Below are 26,706 nucleotides of genomic sequence, written 5' to 3'. Positions count from 1 at the left end.
CTTCCTTTCCAAAAAATGTCCCATCAAGGTCATCATATATTCCTTTCCCCATTCAGATCATCTTGATATATCTTCGTCCCATCCAGGTTAAGGGCTAAACCTGAGTCATTCACAAGGCTGATCTAGTCTCACCCACGAGACTTGATCTAAATTCTTTATCTTTCATCACTTCGGGATCTTCACTCAAAGTCCCATCACGATTTCCTCATTCCTGTTATCTAGTCATATCATTTTCGAGGATTTCGTCTCCCCAAAGCCATTCAGGATAAGGTATTAAGCCTGAAAAAGCCATCTTTTTAAAATAATTCTTCCACACTCAGTTCAGATCTGCTGACTGAGGCATTTTCAAAATTTGGAGTGTTATCTTTGCCACTAAGCTCGGCTTTCAACCGGCTTAGTAGCAAAGAGGGGCATCTGTGAACACCCCAAAATTTTCAAAATATTGTAAATATTTTCTTTTTACCCTTCGTCCCCATTTTCTGGGTAATTGAGTCAGTTTTAAATCTAAATTCCATTTTATTTCTCAAGTTTTGTTGAAATTAAATTCATCTGACTCAATTTCGGATCCGGATCCAGATAAAAAATCCAAATCTGAGCTACGATTGTCCAATGTTTAAAATCAAATTCTTGAAATTTTCAAAAAAACTTTTTGAAAAGCTCAGACAGTTCGCCCGGCATCCGTTTGGATCCATTGCGTGGTATTTCTTGATTCGAGGTTTAAAACTTGAACATTTTCTCAAAACTTGGGTCCAAACCCATTTCTTCTGAAGAATTTTCCCCAAAACGGCCTGAAATTCTCAGAAAAACACTTTTTTCTTTTTTTTTATATTTTCTCAGAAAAATACAAAAATTTAGTGTTTAAACTTTGTTTTTCATAAAATCTTAGTTTCTATTACAAAAATACAAAAAAATGGAAAAACAACACAAAAACCAAAAAAAAATTTGGAAAATGTGGAGCTCCAACCCGCTTTGAAACTTGTTTTTGCTAAAAACTCCTCTTTAAAACCACTTTTTGAAAAGTCATTGTGAAGGGACCCTCTTTTTGAAAAAGAGAAAAGTTTACAACGGCCGTGGGTTCGCGAGCTTCCCCTCTCTTTCCCTCCATTCTCAAAACCCTTCATCTTCAACAACCCCTCCATCTCCCATTGAGCCCCCAACTGCATCCTCCTTCTCTCCCTTTAAGAGAAGCCCACAGGGGACTTCAACGGGACCGCTTCTTCACCTCTGCATTATCTCTTATTCCCCTTTACGAGATCAGCCTTTATACGACCATCACACCTTCCTTTTTTTTTCTTCTTCTTTTTCTTCTCTCTGATCGATCGTGTTTCCCTCTTCTTTCTCCTTCTCCTTTCCCTCTGATCTCCCTTGTATCAAATTCTTCCCACTGGTTCCTTTCTCCGTCGATTGAAAGAAGCAACCTCCGCAGTAAGGTTACAGGTAAGTTACTATTTCTTTCCCTCATTCAATTCTCGGTAAAAGATTTTCTTTCTTTCCTTTTTTTTTACTGCTTTTCCTCTATTTAGACCTTCTCTTTCTTTTATACTTTTCTATTTATCATAATAGTGCCAACGATAGGGTCGACCTGCATATAGCAGGACCGACCCATCTATGGCTATATTAATGAAACTTTCTAGTTTCAACATCTGTTTTTCTTTCCTGCAAAATTTCCTTTGTGTTTATAGTAGCTTCTTTTGATTGCAATCTCTGCATCACGGTTAATCCCCATTCCATCGGCTTATGTTTTAATATTTTGTAAATTTTGTTATGGCTTACATTTGTTATGTGTCATTATTTGGAAAAACTAATTTTCGAGGTTTAAGGGTCGAGTTAGGGTTTTGAAAACCCTAACTCGCCTTCCTCCCTCAGCTGCCGCTCTCTCTCCCTCCATGGCCTCCATTGACCCCTCTTCGCAGAACCGCCTTCCTTATCCTCCGCCCTTGATCATCATGGCCATTCGCCTCGACCCTTCATCTTCAACGGCCTCGCAGGCCTCCCTCCTCTCCCCGCCAGCCCCATGTGCAACCTCCATCATCGAACTCCTCCACTTCCTCACCCTTGATCTCCAATAGACCCATCCTTTTCCTCCTCAACCATCGATGCATAACGACCCTTCCAAACCCTTCCCCCTCTTCTTTAAAAAGAGCACACAGGAGGAAGGGAGGGAGGCGGATTTCTTTTCTCTCTGGACACCATCATCCATTTCTTTTCCTCATTTTTATCCTCTTTCTTAGAGATACACTCATCTTTTTGGAATAGCAAAGCATTGACGACCCACTCTCGGTCTCTCCCATCCGCCATTCACCATATCATCAATCTTCTTGGAGGGACATCGACCATTCACCACCACGAATCACATCTCTGTCATCAATCATCTTCCTCCTCTGGCATCCGTTCTCCCGCATCCGGAGTTTCAATCCCGAAGCATCAAAAGGCCATCTGGTGAGTCTTCCTAAAACTCTCTAAAACTTTTTTTTTTCTCTTTTCTTTTCTCTTCTCCTTTCCCTTTTTCGATTTCCTTTGAATTTTCTTGATTTATTGTCCCACCAACGCACCATGGAGGAGGTTGGGTTTGCTTGTAGCAAATACCAACCCCTACCCTTGTGCAAAAAGTGAAAGGAACGATCCCGTTCCGATATTTTCTTTCTTAGTTTTTCTTTTATATCTCGTTGATTCATTCACAGTTTACATCATGTGTTGAGATGATTCCCCTTTCGCATCGTATTTCCTTTATCTTTGTTATATTGTTATTTACGGTCCATTCGTGTGATATCCACAAAAGTTTCCTTTCCCTTTTTTTTTATTATTGAGCTTCATCGGCATCAATGGTATCATTGATTCTGTGTTGATGATTCATCATATTGGATATTTTCTATCATTTCTTTTTTTTTTCTTTTTTTTTTCTCTTTCTCCTTCTCTATAATATGTCATAATGTATGGTTCAATCTTTGTTTTAGATTCAGTTTCCCCACATCTACTTGTTTCATTCTGTCTCATTTCATTAGTGTAGTAAGTGGCTGAATCCAGATTCTCTGTTTCCGGAGGAAATTCGAATTCTAGTTGATGAAAACCGGCGGTAGAATTATGTTACATTGTATCTCACCTCATCAGTATCACTGTGTTATTAGCATTCTTATCTCTTATTTGCAGTACAACATTTATGTGTCTCAAGGTTATGCATTTACCTAATGTCTCTAAGTTTTATCCGATCATAAGTTTTCTCATGTTAACCCTTACATAAGGATATTGTTCTGCTATCAAAGCTCGATCCCATGTCGCAGGAGGCAGGTAATCCTTTTTACGCTGGTAAATTTAGATGAAGGTATGTTCATGACCCTGGCTGTAGGATACATCTTGTTTGCCACTTATCGAGGTTTTAGAGATTAATTTCATTTGGGGGGGCTGCGTCCATGCAATTTCACTACATGGACCCTTCTACGACTCTTTCCACAAGAAGTGGACAGAGATTAGTCCTGGAACCTATGCTTCAGAGCGACCCTGCACGGTCGCCAGAGATTCAAGTTTCCTGAAATATCCTATTCATGCTTCAGTAATCTAATTATTTGGTCCTTCAAGTAAACCCAGGTCCCCAAAAGGGATAAAGCAATGAGAAAGGTAATTCCCCCATCATAAGCAGCACCTTAGAGACATCGCAAAAGCTCTGATTTAAAACCTCCTCCTCCTATCAAATTTTTTTTTTTATATGTTCTCCTGTGTATGCCGATAGTCTTCTAGATCTTCTGTAAGAAATAATGTAGTTTTTAAATCTTTGTTCGGCGGTCATAACAAGCTACTACAAAAGAGATGCTTTGCCACCAGAAGACAGTCCAAGAAAGATTCATGAGGGCGCCAATGCAGAAATTTTCTTGCCAATCCTCCTACATGAACTCCCGGATCAGGATCTCCTGACTGTCAGTAAGATCAGTGTGCCAGTGGGGTTTAATTCACACAGAATCGGCGTGTACAATTCCTATTGCTAACCTGCCACGGCTATAGCTAAACCACGAACTATGGCTAAGGGTCACATGTCCTGACTTAAGAATGATATATCCTTATGGTTTTCTGCAGGTGAACACTACCCCCGGGACAGCCTAAGTCCTTGAAATCACCACTGCTTACGTGAGGTATGTTTCGCAGCTGTTCGTTGGCTGTTCATTCCATTTTTTTTTCACCCTTGAACTCTATGTCTGAGTTACACTGCGTTATCTTATCACTGTATATTCCTAAAGTTTTGAGCAAGTACATATACAGCCATCATGTCAATTGCGTGCCTGTGTGTTTTCGTGTCAACAATGGGTTGATAAGTATTCTAATAAGAGCTCCAATAAAATCGGGAAAGGGGAGAATCGGCCTCTAGCGAGCTCGATGGTCCTTTTGGAGTCTAGTCTCCATGCAACTCTTGCTCATGTCCGAACTGGTCTACTCCTGTAGGCACTGCTTTAAGATCCCAGTCTGCAGGATATTAGCTGAAGTATTGGCTATTGGGGTTTAGATAGTATTCTGTAGATCAGCATCTCATCTGCTAAAAATTTCCTTTAGGTTATCAAAGATGTTAGCAACAAATAATTCGTGCTTAGTGACCACGCTAATATGCATCAGTGACTGATCTAGCATCAGTCAGTGTTAGTTGTTATTAACAGATTTCGTTAATAAGGATTAGCAGTCCTTGTAAGCACCCTTCAATTTGGAGATTTCTATTAGTGTCTGTACATCACCATGTATGCTGTTTTATGATATAATTGTGGGTACTGGAGTTGTTTATATGTGGTGTTCTAATATTGAAAAGAATTGCTATCAGGCTATGTTTCGGTTTATTTTATACTCCATGTTTGTACTACCTGATGTGTTGCTTCTGCCCTGGGTTGATACAAATCCCCATGGCTGTGCTAAAAAAAAAAAAAGAGAAAACAAATCTGATTGTCAGGAAGTCCATTAGTGAAGATTTATTTTTGAAGACTGACACTATGGAATCAAAGATATTTACTGTACTAAAATCTGAGTAATGATTTGTTTGTGTTGATTCAGCTAAGTTTTGCAATTAAAACTTAATTGATACTTGAACTTCATTGAATAAAATGCACAGGGTGCTAGCTGATACGATTTATGTTAGTCAATGGTCAGTGCTTATGCCAACAGTCGGTATATATCAGCATTGTTAGCAGCACAATTGTATTAGTAGACTATATTGTTATTGTGTGAGTTAGTAAGTATGTATGATATTAATGAATGTTAGTAGCTAACCTGTGTTATAGTATGTTAGCAGAGAATCCACGTTAATCTAGGTTATAATGCATTAGGTGATGAAATTAGATTGTGCACGATTAGCAAAGGGAGAGACAAAAGGGTTCAATGAAATTCAACTATTCTATATAGATATTAGGACTTGAACTACTTACAGTTGGAGATTTGTGACATTAGTGCCGGTTTCGGTTTTAGAAGTTTGATGTCCTTTGAAAAACCACTACATCTTCACCAATCACCCATTCATTTCCTGCACTTAGCCCATCAAACCACGCAGCCCATCGCTGCACTTTCGCCATATCATGGCAGCCTCCACCATATGGCACTATGCTGCTGATTCACGGCAAGTCCACACTTGCCTCCATACCCGACCCCTGTCAAACCATCTTCATGCAGCTGTCTCTTCATTCTGATATCTGCTTAGGTGCATAGTAACAACCTATTGCTGCCTCAAATCACCACTCAAATCATACAACAGCATCTTGCTGAGCCATTTTCTTGAGGATTTATCACAGCCATATCACTGCACTAAGTCGGTACACTGCCCCCGCCTAGCTATCCTCATTTTAACTGTGTATATCACCTACATTTTCATGCTTAGCTTAGACATAATGTTTAGGTCACATATATATATATATATATATATATATATATATATATATATATATATATATATATATATATATATATATATATATATGTTCTTTAGCTAGCATAGGTATCATTCCCAGCTAAATACATATGTCTTCTTTAGATATAAAAGCCCTTTCTACTTTGTATAGACATTATAAGATGTATTATACATATTCACTCTAGATATCCATATTCTCATTTAGCATAGCCATATGCATGCTAGTTCTAATATGATGCTTCCTTTTTGCATGTTTGCCTTTCTATTGCCTTGTACTAACTTATATTTTTTCAGGAAATACATGAAAAGTGTTTTTCTTCTTAGATTAGGATTTTAATTTCCAGTCTACAATGTAATAACTAGATATTAATGAGAAATTTAAATTTCAAACATTAGATTAGAATGTATGAGCATGTACATACCTTAGAAATTACTTATTTCATCTCATTTTACCTTTTATCTTCTAAAATCTCACAAATGGGACCACGAATGGTACGTGCACCATTTCGTAAGAGGTAAATTAATACTAAGTTGATGATCCATATCAATAGCCATAGTCAGGGTATGGACAAAACTTAGTATTTTTATCTTTTACGAAATAACACTGGATCCACACTGGATCCGTTTTCAAAATTTATCATATTTTCCTTAAACATTTTCTTCTTTTATCAGAATTTAACTTAAAATTAATTCAAAATATATACCAATGGCCATAGTCAGGGTATATTGAGAGTTAATTTCATTTTAAATTCTATAAAAGCACCAAATGTGTTTCATTCTTCACCTGAATTTAAATATAGATTGTTATGTAATACATTCAATGACCATAGTCAAAGATGTATTACATCTTCAATCTTGTTTTAATTCATTTAAAGAATGGAATAGCTTTTTAAAATCCAATTTCAAATTCTTTAAATTCATTCATCATTTAGGATAGAACTACATCATATTTTTCAAAATTCCTTTTTCAAAACTCTAAGTAATGTAAATATCTTCCTCGATCTATCCCCAGTCCTTATCAAAACCAATTCATTTTTCAAATTCTATTTCATTTTCAATCTCAACAGTTCAATTTAAACTTTGAGATTTCAAATTCATTTTATTATATCCAAATTCAAATCAGATTTCAAAATTCAAATTTGACCTTGAAATTCATTCCAAACTCCAAAGTTAGATCCAAATTATGTCTCGGATTTCAGATTGTGGATTCTAGAATCCATAATCCAACTTCACATCGGATCTCAGACTTCAGATCCAATTTCCTTATAGGATCCAAACTCCAATTCTACTTTGGATCTCAGACTTCAGATCCAAATCCATCTTAGGATCCAGACTCCAATTCTACTTTGGATCTCAGACTTTAGATCCAAATCCATCTTAGGATCCAGACTCTAATTCTACTTTGGATCTCAGACTTCAGATCCAAATCCATCTTAGGATCCAGAGTCCAACTCTACATTGGATCTCAGACTTCAGATCCAAATCCATCTTAGGATCCAGAGTCCAACTCTACATTGGATCTCAGACCTCAGATCCAAATCCATTCTAGGTTCCAGAACCCAATTCTACATTTGGATCTTAGACTTCAGATCCAAGCCCATTCTAGGATCCAGAACTCAAGTCCATCTTGGACTCCAAATCTCGGATCCCATTCCGTTTAGGATCCGGAATCCAATTCCAGATTCTAGATTTCAATTCTATTGTCGGATCTAATCTAAATCCATTTCTATCCTTAATATATCATCCGGATTTCTCAGATCCATTCCAAATTTCAAACTTCTAAATCCAAATTTAATTCCATTTTCAAGTATTCATTTCCTTTTCTAAATTCAAAGTTCAAATTCAAAATCTATTTCTGACTTTGAAACTTCATTTCCTTTCATTTTCAAAACTTCAAGTCATTCTTTCTCATTTATTCTCCCAACTCTGATTTACTTCAAAAACTTAGAACTTCTCTGATCTATCTCAAGTTCTAAAGTTAGATTCTAAATCATTTCTTCACTCCTTTATCAAATTCATCTCGAAATACTTGGAATTTTTCAAAAAAACATCTTTCAAAAAGAGCATACATCCTTGCACCGCACAAGTATGATTCTCTGTGCATTTAGAGTTAGAACAAATTCTTAGATTATATTTAGGCAAAGCAAAAGGCATTGATTCGATCCTTGGATCGATTACCCCTGGTAAAGGCGCCAGGAACGGTCGAACCTCGTACCGACGAGCGAATCCTGTCTCTCCATTTTTCCCGCAAATTTTCAAAACGGAGGCGAGTTAAATTTCTAAATGTTTTTCAAATTAAGGTCAAGTGAGACCGCGCAAAATAGTTCCTCTTCTCTCTTTCTTTCTTTCTTTTCTCTTTTCTTTCTCTTTTCTTTCTTTTATTCTTCTCCCTTCAAAAAAGGGGGAAAATAGAGGTTAGAAAAGGAAGAGAGAGGAACCACAAGAGAGGAAAAATTTTGCGATGATCACAGGTATCGTCCTCTTTCAGGTTAAGGGTTAAGCCTGAGCCTCATTTTTCCACGAGGTATCATCCCCTTTCAGGTTAAGGGTTAAGCCTGAGCCTCGTTTTTCCACGAGGTATCGTCCCCTTTCAGGTCAAGGGGTTAAACCTGAGCCTTATTCTAATGAGGTATTTCATTTGTCGTCCCATCCAGGTTAAGGGCTAAGCCTGAGCCTCATTTCGATGAGGTGAATCTTCTTCTTTATTTTTTATGCTATATCTACTACCATCATTTGAACTAATTCTTTCATACCCAGTCAAATTTATCTAACTGGGGCATTTTTATAGTCTGAATTTGGTGTGTTTTTCTTTGCCACTAAGCTCAGCCTCTAACCGGCTTAGCAGCAAAGAGGGGCATCTGTAAACACCCCAAATTTTCCTCCTCATTCAGTATTTATCCATTTCATGTGTCATTGCTTATCATTGCGTGAATTCAGCATATCATTGCATTGCATAGCATAGCATTGCATGTCATTACATCTCATCTTTGAGATCCAACACTCCTGTTTTCAAAATATTCAATCCAGATTTGAGTTTTAAAACTTTTCTTTCAAAATTCAATTTTAAAACCTGGGTTTTTATTCAACATTCTGTCATTTGCCAACCCCCAGGACCTTATATTTTGAAGTATTTTCTCAGAAAACAATCTGGATTCATTTCAAACTCAATTTCAATTGATTTCAATTCTCAGATGAGACCCATTTAGGTGGTGTCGCTTCTGGATTCCTTCATTTATCAAAAATCTCAAAAATGTTAGAGTCCTAATTGAATCAGGACTCTTTTTCCAGAGTCCTAGTCGGATCAAAACTCTACTTTTCACTACCTTTTTACCTGTTTTCGGAGAAAACCTTTTAAAATCTTCTGTTTTGGCCAAAATCTTAGAGTCCTAGTTGGATCAGGACTCTTCTTCAAGAGTTCAGTCGAATCAGGACTCTTCTTCAGAGTTTTAATCGGATTAGAACTTTAATCTTTCACATCCATTTTCAATCAAATCTTTCAAAATGAGTCAGAAACTCAGAGTTTTAGTCAAAACAGGATTCTGTTCAGAGAGTCCTAGTTGGATCAGGACTCCGATCCTGATTTCAAATTTTGAAAGAATCTTTCAAAAATCTTTTCATCTATCAAAACTGTTGCGCTTTTATCAAAGAATTTTAAAATTCTGAGGTTTTATCTTAGAGTTCTGATCAAATCAGGACTCTTCCCCGGAGTCCTGATCGAAGTAGGACTCTATCCAAAACAGTTTTTTTTTTTACTTTATTTTCACTGGTTTTCAAAAGCTTTGCTTAAATTCCATCACTTACTTATCAGAAAATCCAAAAATATAAGAGTCCTAGTTCAATCAGGACTCTGTTCTCAGAGTCTTAGTTGAATCAGAACTCTGGTTTATTCCAATATTTGTTATTATTTTAACTATTTTCACAAGTTCCTTTCAACTATTTTTCAGAAAATACCAAAAAAAAATATAGAGTTTTAGTCCGATCAGGACTCTGTCCCAGAGTCCCAATCCAGTCAGGAGTCTATTTTGAAGTCTGTTTTTATTTCATTTTCATTTATTCCCATTTGTTTTCAAAAATTAGGTCATTTTGTAGAGTCCAGTTAGTTCAGGACTCTATTTCAGAGTTCTGATCGAGTTAGGAGTCTAACCCTGACTGTGTTTTTTTGACTCATTTCACCATTTTCTGATAAAATCTTTTAAAAACCTTTCATTTGGCTTTTTAAAATCTAAAATCTCAGAGTCCTGAGAGTTCAGGACTCTAACTCGGAGTTTCAGTTCGCTTGAGACCCTATTTTCAAAGATTCTGAATTTCAATTATTGATTTTAACCCCTTTTGAAAGTTATTTTTAGTGTTTATTTCAAATTTCTCAAAACCTGATATGGGCCCACTCAGTCGGCGCCACATCCAGAGGAGTTCTAACCCAGTTGGAACTCTATGTCATTTCAAAACTTTTAATTTCAAGCTTACTTTTGAAAATCTTTTGAAAACTTTCTCAATTTCAAGTTTTAAAATCATTTTTTTTTTAAAAACTCAAGTAGGGCCCACTCGGGGTGGTGCCATATTCGAGTAAGTCAGGGCTAGACTAGGGTTAGTCAGTGTCTTGGTTAGTGTTAGAGGTTTAGAAGGGTCAAAAGTTATTTTAAAAACTCATTTTGAAGTTTGGATTTTAAAACTAGTGTTTTTAAAGGTTTTTAAAGAACTTTAAAAACCCAAATGTGGAAAATGCCAAGTGGCATCACATTTGGGGATTTTTTAGGATTAGCTAGGGGTTAATTAGGCATTATTTAGGATAATTTAGGCTAGGGGTATATAGGTCATTCCACCCCAAAATCCCCCCCCCCCCCTTTAGAAGTCCAAAAATTTCAAATTGCTAATTTTCAAAACCTAAAAAGTTTCTATAAATTGAGACCCATAGGGGGTCGATTTTTCCAGCCACCTTTAGAGAAAGTCTTGGAGCTTTTCTCTCCTCTCCAGCCCTTCCTCCATTGCTGCAACTCCAAGGTGAGAAATTTTATTAATTTCTTTAGTTTTATTTAATATTTTTCATGATTTAATGCTAGTTTAACCATTGGTACCATCTATTCATGGATTCAACCATGATTCAACCTCAAGAACCATCAAGAACGGTCCAAGAAGATGATCTAACACTGTTTTTAGTGTTTTCCAGGGATTCTAATCCATTAGAATTGATTTTAGCACTATTCTTTTTATTATTAACCAATAAAACATGTGATTTACCCTTTTTATGGGTTAAATCCATGTCTTTAAAGGTAAAATTGAATTCCAGCCATTGATTCCCTGATTTTATTTTATTTTTATATTTATTCATACTTATGTTACGTCATATAGCATAAAAATAATATTTATTTACTATTTTAGTGTTTATTTTATTGTTTTTCATTAATTAATGCATGTTTTCTCAAGTTTCTTAGATTTCTGTGTGTTTTTTAGTTTAGAACAGAAAAGAGCATGCTGTTTCGGATTGAAATATGTGTTGTTAATTTCTGATTTTTTTATATGTGATGCATGCATATGTTATTGATCTACTGTAAAAAAATCAGAGTTTTTGGATATCGGGAACCCTGTCAGAAAAATCAGACATCAAATCGGGTTTTTAAAACTTTAAAATCGTTGTTAAAATCAAGAAGGTAACTTGATGTTATGATATTTTTCTCATATTATATCCGATTTTAGATATGTAAAGTGCCATGGATTCACATTGATTAAATATAGCTACTGTGAAATTTTTAGAATTTTTTATTACTGTTTAGTATTTTTCCTCTGTCAGAAACTCTGATTTTCAATTTAAAATTCGTTAGGGTTTATCAAAACCCTAATCAGACTTGTGTTGTTTATAAAATCCCAAACCACAGATCCGATTCATGATCTGTAAAAAGTGAGTATTATTATTTTTCTGTCAAATATTCACTGTTAAAATCTCAGATATTTTGAATGAGTTATGCTATTTATCCCAAAATTTTCAATTGAAAGTATCAGTTAGGACCAAAGTTAAAATCAATATATTCAAGTCCGGATTGTTGGATGAGTATCTCCCTGGTTTTAAAGGCTTTTTCAGATCTGTAAAAAAGAAAAGTTCTGTTTTCCTGTGTATTTGTTCTCTGTACAACTTCATAGATTTCCATGGAGGTTTGACCCCTGGTTCGGGTCTTGGACTGAGACTGGTTGGTGAACTAGGTCAAAAATAGCATATTTTTAGGGTTTGATGCTATTTTTGGATTAATTTAATGCGAAAAAAATATTTTTATAATTTTAATTTGATATTAGGGTTATAAAAAGTGCAGGTACCAATTTTGAGGATTCTTAAAATCCGTTTGATGCTTGAATGGCTTAAATTGCAAAACAGGGCACCCGAAGAATTCCAAAACACTGCAAAAATCACAAAATTTGTGATATTCTTGGATTTTCGTGTATAAGCATATATTTTTAGGGTTTAATCATATTCATAATCATATTAGGATACTTTAGGTTAAATTTGATGTTCATTTGATTTTATTTAGTGCATAAAACCTAAGTTTTACCAAAATATTTTCTAAAAACCCTGATTTCAAGGCCATAGTCTTGCTATCAGGGGCAATTTGGTCATTTGACCTCAATTTCGAAATTCCTAACCTTAATTTTCATATTTTTAATCATGTCATAGCATATTTAGTTTGATTTATTCTCATTTGTATTTCAAAACTTGCATTTTACCAAATATATTTCTAAAAACCCTAATTTCAAGGCCATAGTCTTGTTATTAGGAGTATTTTGGTCATTTTGACCCCAATTTCGAAATTTCATATCTTATCTTCCTTATTTATTCAATTTTATTTCATATTTCATCATTTTGATTTAAGGGAATCATGGCAAAAAGGCTTATATCTAGCAAAATCCAGCAATTTCCTGATATTGCTGGATAAATCTAGAAAAGCCAACATATATTCACTAACAAAGTTTTCTAGTTTTGCAGGTACATTGAAGACTTTATTTTTCATGTACTTAAATTTCAATAGTGATGTAAACTAAATTAAACTTTGGAATAAGAATTTACATTTCCTGCTTAGCTTCGGCAGCATTGCATATAGTTTATTTTTTTAAATAATGTTAATGTGTGATGGATGATGATTCATGCATATTCAAACTCACTATGGTCTACACGAATGACACATACACTAGCTTTTATGAAGTTTATAAACTTGGTGGAATTTGTATTTATGGCCATAGTCAGAATACGAATGATACCCAGATTTATGATCTTCACATTAGCCACATTCAGCCTACACTCTTAGGCTAACTTAAAAAATGCACTGCATTTCTCAAAAATACAAAGAGTTTTTCCCAATTCCTCAAAATCATATTCATTCATTTCATGCATTTGCCAATTCCAATTCAAATTTCAATTCAGAGAAATCATTTTCTCAAAATTCTCTAAATCTTATTCAAAAATCGATTTTCTCAAAATATGGATTTGCCAATGATATTTCAAGTATTTCTCAAGTTCCAAATTTGGTTTTCCAAGTTATATATTCAATTTCAAAGTTTGAATTCAAAGAAATAAAGTTTTCCAAAGTTATTTCACATTTATCAAAATCGATTTTCACAAAACCTCTAGATTCTTCAGAAATCGATTTTCACTTTCTCAAATAGAATATCTTAACCTTGATTCATGATTTTCAAAGAGTTTATTTTTCAATTATTTTCAATATTCAAAGCAAACATCATGTTTTCAAATATGCATTTTCAGAAAATTCATAGCACATGCCTGATTCTATGTGCATTTAGAAATTAGAATATGATTTAGACAAGTTGAATAGAGCAGAGCAGTAGATTGATCCTTGGTTCGATTACCCCTGTTAAAGGTGGCAGGAACGGTCAAACCTCGTACCGATAGGCGAGTCCCATTCTTCGAAATAATCCCGCATTTTAAAAACGGAGGCGAGTTATTTTCAAAATCTTTTTCAAAGGTCAGTTTGATTTGCAAAAGTAAAATTTTGCGATGATAACAACAACCTGACAGTTTAAAGTTTACTAAATGTAATAGTACAAAATCTCAAAAATAGGGAATACATCCCAACCAAAACCCAAAACCACTGGGACAGGATCTGCAGCTAAGTGTGGGTCCCCAAGCCTCCACCGTGTGCCATCGCATCAACACTGCACCTGTTCATCACCTACATCCCCATAAAACGGGGTCAGTCCTCTCGCGAGGTTGTGAAGAAACAACCACAATATATATGTCAATCTAAGAGGAAAAATAGGAAACAGAACAAGAACTAACAAGTGTAGGTGTCTGTGTTAGGTAAGTGCGTACGTGACAAGCGAAACAAGTAACGTAACTGAGGTAACTGTAAAACAAGTAACTCCGAGCAATAACAGAACTGTAATAAGTACTGAACAAGTAAGTAACTGCTGAACAAATAACTGAAGAGAAAACTACTGAACAAGTAAAGTAGCAACTACTGTAAGTCAGCTGTGATTGGTTAGTCTTTAAGTTCTTCTTGTTACTCCTTCGGGTACGCGAAGGAACCTCGCATTCTGTGAGACATGCACCCAACGTCTGTTATTCAATTTCTAATATGGTAATCAGGGATGCTACAGACCGAGTAAACCTCATGCGAGCAGCACGCAGCTGAGAGAAACTCTCTGATAGGCAAGGATTGCAATCCATACTACTGCAGTAGTGAGGTCCTAAAAAGGCAACCTCGACCTCCCTGACTCTGAGTGACTGGAGGCCAAAGGGCGCTACGGCTCCTGTCAAAACACGTGTCGTAGTAAGGACAAGTCACTCAGGGTTGTACCATCCACCCTCTCCAATGTGAATCGTCTGTGAATAGGATGAAACAGGTTTATCTTTCTTAGGATCATTGTTTAGTCATACCTCTCAACGAGGATTTTATGCCTCATGGTCCCCGCGGGGTACGCAAACGAGGACTTGGCCTGCCCATCCACGTGCTCAGCCTCACACGGACAACAAGAGCACATCGCTCATGAAAGTGATCACAACACCATATTATTTCTTTTCTAATTCAAAGTATAGTCACATGTAAGTCCACTCACGACAGAAGGGCCATTGCCCAGAGACTCTAACTGAGTCCACAACACAAATCATATTCATTCATACCCTATGGTGTTTAAGTTTCAGTCTTTTCATTTCATGAAATAAGTGTACCTTGTGCACTCACCAATGCATCAAGCAATGTACCAGTCGAGGTACGCACTACTCAGTACAAGTGTCAGGATGTGCCACATGGAAAGTGTAAATATATATACCACATGCTTTCTATCATTTTCACAAAGGCATTATACAATTTCATTTCTGAGAGACAAGGAAACGTGCAAGCAAGTATACAGTTTCATGCATATGACATTTCATCAATTTTCATCACTCAAGTAGTTGTCTCCAAATCATTAATATTGGCACATTGCATAACATGAAATTATTCTCATAGAGAAAATTCATGATTTGGCGTACTTAAGTGTTGAGATTGAATTTAACAATATTCCCGTACGTATGGGAATTACATTCGCATTCCAAAGTGGGTTTTTGCTCTTGCAGGGGAAAGATGCAATCGCGACACAAAAGACCATCATACTTGATTTAACACATTTATGTGTTACTGAGGGAATCTGGGATATTTCCAACTTATGAGAATAACATTAGCATATCCACGGTGTGGGGTGCCACGCCTGCGGACCCGATGCAACAATACTGAACAATGTCCGCGACCCATAACCACATAGGCTCTATGTACAAGGAGTTGCAATAGTGCTCATTCACTTACTTCACTAGTCTGTCGAAACGGAAACCAAAGCGTGAGTAATATCCTTATGAAGTACGACACACACATACGTGTCAGAAGCGAAATCTGGAAATAACCCATCTAATGGGGATTACATTGGCTTTTCCACGGTTCGGGGTGCCGCGCCTGCGGACCCGAAACGAACCATTAGACAAGATGATCGTAAAATAAACACTAGGTAACTCATATCATTTCGGAGGGTAAATCTATCTGTGGAAACACTTGGACGGGACACAGGAGTGCCACTTGTCCATTCGGTCACACCAAAACACCCAACTATATGTATTAACTTATATATATATATATATATATATATATTCATTTTTACAAGTACATTCAATATATATATAACTACCCGAAACAGGGGCATCCCAAGGCATGTGCACGCATACCAAACACCCTAACCAAACTGCGAAAGGGTGCGGGGTAAGACAAAACACGAATCTGGACCACTATGGTTCGGTTATGAGTATGGTTTTGTGCTGGTCTAAAAATAAAAAGTCGTTTCTAAGGTCAGCCGATTAAACGGAGTAACTAGGTTGCGTGGGTTTCCGACAAAAAGGTCGCATACCAGCTGTCAAAGGGGGCCTATGTGCTTATGCAGGTCTTGTCCTTCGGACCAGACTGTTGAGTCTTCCATGCGGTTTTGGTCCAACTCACAGTTTGGACCAGACCACGGAAATGCCTCGGTTGGGGCTGAAACAAGCTGCCAAAAGGGCAGCCGCGGGTAACCCTGCAAAACTGGGTGCCGAAGGAACATTGGACAGGGGTCTGGTCCATGGGACCGGACCACGCTGTCAAACACATTCAGGTCTAAACATTTGGTTCAGACCTGGACCAAAAGGGGCAGCCACACATGGTCTGGGTGCCCAACACCACACGGTTGGCACCCGGCTCCAACAAGGGGAAAACTGGGCTGGCACCAAGTGCCAAGCTTGGGCTGGAACTTGGCTCACTAACCATTCAGCTCAACTGGCTGTAGTACTGGTCTGAACCCATGGTTCAGACCGGTACTTCAGCCCAAACACTGATACAAAAAGAACACACGAAAAAAAAATAAAATTATGGGTGCCTAATGCTGAGCGCACGGGCCATCCGCATGGCGTCCAGCTCCAAATGCAGAATAGGTGGGTTGGCTGAAGGGTCTGGTCCACTGGACCAGACCTTACATCTTCCACATCCATGGGCTTGAGCCCAGTGACTTGGACAGCTGCAACTAACAGGGTTGGGCGCCTGCTAAGGCTTGCCCAACCGGCTAAGCTTAGGGTGACTCGATGCGCCAACAATGAACTAAAAAGAAGAAGAAGTGCTAAAAACAAAAAGGGAAACGAACTCCAAAGGGACCAGGGGCTTTTCCCCACCTCTAATGGGGCTTGGTCACGCCGTGACCCAAACCAAGAGCATGGCTATGCCAGTCCCAAACGCATTGGGACTGGGTTGAACCGATGCAAGCTAAGGAGGAAGGTGGCGGCTGCAGCGCACCAGCCGCTGCTTGCATGCACTTTAAGGGAGTTCCGAGTGGGCTGAGTGCATGCTGGATGAGCCCAGCTCGGTCCAGTGCACCCCAGCAAGCTTATCACGCCCAACAACAAGGGGAAAAACTCCAGCAAGAAGAAAAAGTAAAGAAAGGTTCCAGCAAGCTTGCGAAAAAAAAAGATGTATACATTTGAAATATGCAGCAGGATGAAAACACATAATCCGTTGGATGCAAATAAAGACATGGAATAAAAACAAAAGAGATTTATCCGGCTAATCCGCCAATGGAGCATGCATTCATAGATGTTATGCCTCCCTTGGCTTCATGGTATATTAAAACGATATAAGAAAGAATGGTTAAGCCTTCACCTTAGAGCTTGAAGGAGAGAGATTGAGCTGCCTTGCACGACAATGGTGGGTCACTCCCACGGCTGGAAGGAAGAGGGAGTGAGAGAGAAGAGTGTGGGGGAGAGAGTGAGAGAAAGGTTTTAGAAAAATTGCCCCTCTAATGGGGGGCTCGATTTTTCAAAGGGGTTAAAAAGTGGCTGGGTTTGAGATGGAGGGTGGAGGATCACCCTCCAAGATGTAGGGCTGGGGTGGATCACGGTTTTCCACCGCCGCCCAGCTCCACCATACACCTTATGAGATTTGAATCTTACTTTTTAAAATTACAGGAATGCCATGGGGCTGCCGCCCCATGCATCCAATGGGATACATTCTAAACCAATGATGGCTCTTCCCTCTTGGGAAGAGCCCTTGGGATCTCTTGAATCCCAAGGTTGGAGCTCCCAAGGTCTCACGCACTTCCCAAAAGGGAAGTTCGACCTCCTCTAAGCCCCAAAACGTCTCCTTCTCTTTACTTCTTTATTCTAACTCATTATTACACCTTTTATTATTATTTTTTGAATGATTTGGGTAGGGCCAATCGTGGCCCTCCCTTTAGATTTACTAAAGTCTCTTACGAGACTGCCACTAACCCAGCTGGTCAACGTGACCAGCTGGTTTCATGGCCATGGTCGTCCCAAGGCCATCCAGAAAGGACGGTCATGGCCTTGGTCGACCTTGACCAATGAAAGAAAAGGTAATTTATTATATCGATCTTAATTTTGAATTGAATTTCAATTATTTTTCTATGATGTGCAATAATTTTATTTTATATTATCAATGTAAATGACATTACAAACCTAACCAAGCAAAGAAATCTTCGTTATGAACGAATTTGGTCTCATTTAGGCCCTCGCTAAATTTCTAAGCGATCTCCCGTAATTCACATGCACTGACGGAGTTTTTTCGTCGTTCGGTCCTCAAATTCGGGGTAAATCACCATAGACCTATTATAAACTTGCTCTAAAAATTTTGGAGGTTAATTCGCTCTAGATTTCCCTCAATTGCCTTTTTATGTAAAATTACGCGATTTAACCTGGATATCGATGTAGGCTAAATTACAAAATTTGCCAAATAGACAAAATTTCATCGGTCTCAACACCATTTGCGTAATATCATTACAAAATAAATCATGGATCTTACATCCTCCCCTCCTTAAAAAGGATTTCATCCGCGAAATCACCCATATTAGGTTACAAACAGTTCTAGATATTTCTCTCTCATGCTCGCTTCTGGTTCCCATGTGCATTCTTCGATGCCATGGTGCTGCCAACGTACCTTAACTAGTGGAATAGTCTTGGTACGCAAAACCTGATCTCGTCGATCAACTATCTCGATAGGCCGTTCTATCAAAGTCAGATCTTTCTGCACTTCCATATCTTCGTAACGAATGATGTGCGATGGGTCAGGAATGTACTTCCTTAGCATCGACACATGAAAAACATTGTGAATGTGGGCATATTGTGGAGGTAACTCGACATGATATGCCACTTCACCGATCCTTGCCAAAATTTCAAACGGTCCTATATATCTCAGACTTAACTTCCCTTTCTTACCGAAACGGAACACACTCTTAGTCGGTGAAACTCTGACAAAAACCATGTCACCAACTTCAAAAGACAACTCGCGTTGTCTCTTATCGGCGTAACTTTTATGTCTATCTTGCGCTGCCTTCAAACATTCTCGAATCTTCTGCAACTGCTGAGTGTAGTATTGAAGAACAATCGGCGATTCTCTCGATCTATCGCTGATATCGTCCTAATAAGACGGTGATCGGCAAGGTCTCCCATACAATGCTTTGTACGGGGCCATCCTGATACTAGCATGGTAACTGTTATTGTATGCTAACTCAACCAAACACAGGTGTGAATCGCATTCACCCTTACAGTCGAGCATACAGGCTCGCAACATGTCTTCTAGTGTCTGAATCGTTCGTTCGGATTGTCCATCCATTTGAGGATGAAAAGTGATACTGAACTTTAACTTTGTACCCAAAGCAGACTGCAACTGACCCCACAGTCGCGATATAAACTGGGGATCACGATCAGAAATAATCGATCTCGGCACACCATGCAGTCGCACAATCTCTCTGACATACAAGTCAGCTAGACTCTTGAGAGATTGACTGATCCTGATAGGCAAGAAATGGGCAGACTTGGTGAGTCTGTCCATGACTACCCAAATCGTATCATGCTTACGTCTCATTTGCGGTAAACCTACCATAAAATCCATCGTAACATCTTTCCATTTCCATTGAGGAATCTCGATTCTCTGCATGGAACCACCAGGATGCTGGTGTTCCGCCTTGACCTGCTGACAAGTCAAACATCTCGCAACGTACGCTGCTATCTCGTGCTTCATGCCATTCCACCAATATTTGCATTGCAAATCCTTAAACATCTTCGTTCTGCCTGAATGAATCATATATCTCAACATATGTGCTTCATCAAGAATCTCTTTCCTCAGCTCAGGGTTGCTCGAAACCCAAAGTCGATCTCTCATACGAATGCTACCATCATCTGACACGCTAAAGAAAGAATCAGTTTGTCCTGCTAAGGCTAGAAACTTACCATACTGGTCGTCAAGCTTCTGAGCCTACACGATGCTCGGCAAAAACTCTGATCGAATGGTCAGACCAGACAATCTGATCGAACCGCCTCCAACTGAAAAAGGCTTCCAAACTACGAAATTTTCAATCAGCTACTGGCTCCACACGAGACTAGCCAAAACACTACTCGATTTGCGACTAAGCCCATCTGCCACAACGTTCGCCTTACTAGGGTGGTAAGACAACGTGAATTCGTAATCCTTGATGAATTCGAGCCAATGTCGCTATCTCATGTTCAACTCCTTCTGAGAGAACAGATATTTGAGACTCTTGTGGTCTAAGAAGACCTCAAACGATTCTCTATACAGATAATGTCGTCACGATTTCAGAGCAAACACAACTGCTGCTAGCTCCAAATCGTGTGTCGGGTAATTCCTCTCATGGGTCTTCAACTTTCTAGAAGCATAGGCAATCACCCTACCGTGGTGCATTATCACGCAATCCAATCTGGTACCAGAGGCATCCGTGTACACCACAAAACCACCTTTGCCTGAAGGTAAAGCTAACACCGGCAAGGTCATCAGCTTTGACTTCAAGATCTAAAAACTATCTTCACAAGCGCTATCCCACTCGAACTTGATACCTTTACGCAAAAGCTTCATCAAAGCTAAGGCAAACCTCGAAAAGTCTTGGATGAATCATCGATAATAACCAGCCAATCTGAGAAAACTGTGAATCTCTGACACATTCTGAGGTTGCTTCTAGCCTAGAACTGCTTCAACCTTAGCTGGATCGACTGACACTCCGTCCTTGGATATCACGTGCCCAAGAAACATAACTCGCTCAAGCCAAAACTCGCACTTGGAGAACTTGGCAAACAACTGATGCTCACGGAGAGTACTCAAAACAATACGCAAGTGTTCTCGATGTTGCTCAAGACTCTCTGAGTAGATCAAGATGTCGTCAATGAACATGATCACGAATGTATCCACAAACGGATGAAAAATCCGGTTCATCAGATCCATGAATGCAGCTGGTGCATTCGTGAGGCCAAAAGGCATCACCACGAACTCGTATAAACCATACCTCGTTCAGAAAGTTGTCTTCGCAATGTCGTCCTCTCAGATACAAAGCTGATGATAACCTGACCTGAGGTCAATCTTCGAGAAAATCTTCGCCCTTTGCAGCTGATTGAAAAGATCTTCGATCTTGGGTAACGGGTATTTGTTCTTGATCGTCGCTTGATTGAGCATCCGATAGTTGATGCACAATCTCAAGGATCCATCCTTCTTCTTCACGAACAACACTGGTGCTCCCCACGGAGAAGCACTAGGTCGAATAAAACCATGATCTAAAAGTTCTTTCAACTATCGCTTCAATTCCTCAAGCTTTGTCGGAGCCATACAGTAAGGTGCCTTGGAAATAGGAGTAGTTCCAGGCAACAACTCAATACAAAATTCGATTTCTTGCTTCGAAGGTAAACCACGTAATTCCTCCGGAAACACATCAGAAAATTCTCGAACTACATCTAAGTCATCAATCGAAACCATCTCTTGTTCGACTGGGGCAATACTGACTAAAAATGCGGTACCCCCGTTCCGCAAATACTTCCGGGCCTTGAAGGAAGCGATCATACGACTATCGTGCAAGGGTCGAGGAAGCTTGATCTCCAAGACGGGACGATTGATGTCTTCTTTTAAATCGTTGTAATTTTGAAAAGATTTTTATATGAAAAACATGTGAAAACCAGACATCAAATAATAAAAACCGGTTCTCACTAGTGGATGAGACCGGGTCGAACTCAAGGAACGGGAATATTTTGTATTCAAGTACACAAATCTAAACTATTCTTTATTGCCAAATTATTGAAATGTAAAATATTCAGAAAAGGTAAAAACAACTAACTATTACAACAAATGAATACCCTTCGCAGAGGTCGTAAAGTGCAATATTTACAAACCCAATTAAATTCCTAATTCTAAACTAAAAAGTAAAAAGACTTTATTCTTCGTACTTCGTGTCATGTAATCGCTTCCGCTCCAGTCCTGTGCTATCCTACACAATTCAAATGAACACGAGCAGTACTAGAGATAGAAACTAAAAACTATACTAAACACAGTTTATGCTAATTCAATGCTAAAAACATGAAAGCAATCTAATGACAAATAACTAAGTAATTCTATGATTAACTAACTGATTATTAAGTAATTAACAACGCTAATTATCTATCATTTACTTAACTAACAATTACTTAAAACTCAATGAACTAGGATCTAACAATAGAGTAAGCTAATTATGAAAACAAAACATGAGATTAAAACTTCAAGAATTGAAAGAAATGAAAATATCAAGGACTTAAGGAAAATCAAGAATTTCAATATGTAAAGAAAAACAAATAGGAAATGACTAAAAACTAAACAGAAAATCAATTAAAAGAAGTAAAATCAAGAGATATAGAACTGAACAAACAGAAATTGAATGCAAAATAAAAAAAACAAAAACATGAAAAAGTTAAAAAAAAATAGTAAATTTAATCTGTAAAGAAACAGAAATTAACTGTAAAAATAAAGCAGGAAAATTATTAAAAGAAAAACATAGAATGAATGTAACAACAAAAATAGAAAATTACAAATTTCAAGAAAATAAGAACATGTTGCAAACAAGAAATTCAAAACAAGAAAATTTAGAAAACAGAAACAGACGATGAAAAAAATTAAAACCAGAATATGAAAATAAAAAAAACAGGAATTAAAAACATAATATGTCTAAAAAAAACAGTAACTCAATTGAATGAAATTATATCAGACAGAAATCAATCTGTCAAACAAATGATTTGAAGTTTAATCATCAAGCACAATTCCAACAATTCCTTTCAGACTTACAATAGATCAGAATTTAAACGCACAATCTGAACATCACACCATCTGTTCTCTTCGTTTTTTAGATTAGAATTCTTTTTTTAGATCAGAATTCTTTTCGTTTTTTAGTTTTTCTTTGTTTTTTTTTTTCGTTTTGCAATACACAACAGCACAATCTGAACTTATTAAGTGAACCAGATGAAGATAAAAATCGGAAGAAGAAGAAACAAAGAAGAAATCAGAAGAAGAAGAGGAAGAAGAGGAGGAAGAAGAAGAAGAAGAAGAAGAAGAAGAAGAAGATTCAGAGCTTACCGTGAAATGGAAGAAATTGAGGAAGAGGTGGCCTCCACCACTCACATCGCCGCCGGACTGAGCATCTCCACCACCGGATTGAGGAAGAAGAAATAGAGGAAGAAGAAGGGGTAAAGGAGAATCTGGCAATGGAGAAATGGGAAAAGAGAAGAACCAGAGGAGGAAAGGGAGGGTTTGGCGTAAAAGGGGAGACGCCCGATTTTTCTGTTCTTTTGGGTTTTAAAGAGTTCAAACCGGCTGGAACCGGTTTCAAACAGATTTTCAGTTTTAAAACAATGCAAACCGGTTCCAACCGGTTTGCTTATTAATTTTTTTTTTTGTTTTTAAAATTCAAAAACCATGTAAACCGGTTTATTAAATTTTTTTTTCAAAAAGTTACAAACAAAACTTTTTTTTTATTTATAAAGAAAATAAAACTATTCTACTAATTTTTTCTTCTTTTCTAAAAAAACAAACACTTAAAATGAATATAAAACTATTTTCTCCATTTTTTTATTTTTTTATTTTTATTTTTAATAAAAACTAAAACCAAACTACTATGAATATACTAAAAACTAAAATATGTATAAAAATGTAGAATAAAACTATTTTTCATGCATTTTCTATTTTTAAATCATTTTAGCACATTTACTCGAAAACTATCATAAAATTGGGTTTTTGAAACATTATTTTATAAAATCATGCATATTTTAATGTTAATAAACCCTGAATTATATGCATGATCAAATACCCCCATGCTTATGTTTTGCTAGTCCTCGAGCAAACTAGAAAAATGTACGAAATCAAAACTATCACCTAACTCACTTTCGTAGGAATCACAGTTGCATTTAGCTCATGCAACAAGCCCTTTCAACCCCTGGGTTACCCGAGTGGACGAGTAAGGTCTCGTGAGGGTTTGCAGTGATGCTATCCACAAACATCTCTGTCATGTATGCAAAATATTACACATCCTCATAAGCAGTAGATAATCAAAGACTTTATTTTCACAAATATTTCCTATTATTTCAAAATCGAAATATAATTAGAGTCTTTTATGCACCACCACAGAAAAAGAATTTCTTTCACTTTTCTAAATATCACAATTATTTATGTTTTATTCTTAGAAAATCTAATAAAACATATTATTATTTAATTATCCTCACTCATATGTTTTCTGCACAGGTTTTCTCAATCACACTTCTAAGCATTGAACTTTTCTTTCTTTTTAAGCTCTTTTCTCTCTCTTTTTTTTTTTTTTCACGCTTCTTTCTTTTTTTTCGTACTTATTTTTCTCTTATAGCTTGCGTGTGGTCTGCTTTTATGCCTTGTGCAATGTCAATACCTTCTATACTTTTTCAATGCATACCAAAAGATATCAACTAAGACATAAAAGTGACTTCCTTCATTCACCCTTATAACATGAGAGTCAAACATTTCAACTTGTATCTGTTCTCAGTTACTTAGGATCACGAAGTTTTCCACTCTCCTTTTCGAAAATGGAATTAAAAGTTTCAACTTACATCTAAGTTCCATCTACTAAGGATTGTGGAATTATCCAAACAACCTAACGCATGCTATTTTTTTCACTTTTTGAGCTCATTTTTACGCTTTTGTTCATTTACTTAGTTTTTCAAAAAAAAATGGAACTGTGCATATTCATATTTATGATTCAAAATAAATTCTAACATGTATCTATCATCATTTCTTTGAAATCCGCATAAACAACCATAATTTTTAGATCTATGTCAGAAAATTTTTTTGTTGGGGCTTAAAAATCCTCTAAAAATATCAGATTTGAAATAACATTCATATAAGTTCAACCTCTTTCTTTAAAAATCTACTTTTCATGAGAGATGTGTAAATATGTGAAAGAACGTAACAGAAATATCAAGGTGTGCAAACTACACCCTCCCCCATGCTTAAATGACACTGTCCCAGTGGCCCTCCCCCATGCTTATATGAAACTAAGTGAATGCACATGAGAGGAAATAAATGAGGGAAAAGAGTAGAATGACCTGTCATGAATTATAAATACACGTTCTATGAATGTAATGAATGCAATGTATACATGACAAAACATGAAACTTATAGAATGCAACAAAGAGAACCTGAAAAACTCATGAAAAAGTAAAAACAAAATAAAATCTATAAATTCCAAGCAAATCTAATAATATACAAGATATGGGTTGCCTCCTATAAAGCGCTAAGTTTCACGTCCCCAGCCAGACGGATCCCTGGAAAAACCCTTCATCGTCCATGAGATCAATGGACATTAAGTATCGCTCAATGAGGCTCTATAAAGAAATGAGTGTCATCTGTGACACTACGCACTGTGTTTCCATCTCGTCTACCTCTAACTGTAGTATCAAAACTCTCTCGACGTGAAGAACAGAGATTAGTCTTATCTGAGAGACTGGTCAAGAATCGAGAGTCTAGGACTGACCGACTATCAATGAATGCAACTTCAGACAAGTGGTGAATATGATCATGCTTGACTTGGTCAAGCACCTTCTGCATCTGCACCTCTTGCTTAGTAAAAAATGGTGATCCTAAAGGTTGCGAAAATGGGGCTTTATATGATGATAATGCATGCTGTGAGTAAGGCCCTTTCTGTTGAGGTATCATGGAGATCGACTCGTCAGTAGAAATGACATGAGGTTCATGAGTCGATTCTTGAGTGGAGTGACACGCCTTCCCATACTAAAGGGATGTAATAGATTTGACTTGCTCATGATGTGAATCGGTGGGTTGCAAGTCAAATGACATGGAATCCTCTCCCTTTGAGACAACAGACTGACTATGAAGGTTCCCCTGGCTTTGCCTACCCAACGTCTCAACCAACTGTCACATTTGAGTCTCTAGCTTGGCTATTGACTGCGTATGGGAGCTCAAAAGTTGTAATATCCTATCTTGGAAAGATTGACTAAATGAAGGCTCATGAGGATGGGGTTGAGTATAAGCATGTTGGGCTGGGGGATGAACCTGTGAAAAAATGGGATGCGAGTAACCTTGTGAAGGGTTACTGGGTCTATACTGTGTCGGGGAGGGCTGATGGGATGGGGAAATGAACTAGTTTCGCCAACCTGGGTAATATGAGGATGTAAATGAATCATGCATGGGTCTAGCGAAACCTTGGGCAGCCTTCACCTGCTCCTGAACGATTTCAGGATATAATGGCGCTGCCGGACAATCCGCAACACAGTGTGCAGGGCTAGCACATAGCTCGCACACTCTTTCTACTGGATTTCTCGAAGAATTGGCTAGGAAATGATCTAACTTTCTAGTCAACTGATCAACCTTGGTACGTAATTCTAACTCGGACCCAACTTCGGAAATCCCAACTTTCCTAGGACCACTAGACAGAGTTGTAGTCCTATCGAGCCGTGAAGACAAGGTATGATGCATCGTGTTTTCACTCAAGGTCTCGAATAAAGACCACACCTCCTCCTCACTCTTAAGCATAAAAGTGCCCCCACAAGACGA

This window comes from Nuphar pumila, chromosome 15 (assembly GCF_984573655.1).
Source record: "Nuphar pumila chromosome 15, dmNupPumi1.hap1.1, whole genome shotgun sequence".
In the NCBI taxonomy this organism is placed as follows: domain Eukaryota; kingdom Viridiplantae; phylum Streptophyta; class Magnoliopsida; order Nymphaeales; family Nymphaeaceae; genus Nuphar; species Nuphar pumila.
Note: the sequence above shows the minus strand (reverse complement) of the source record.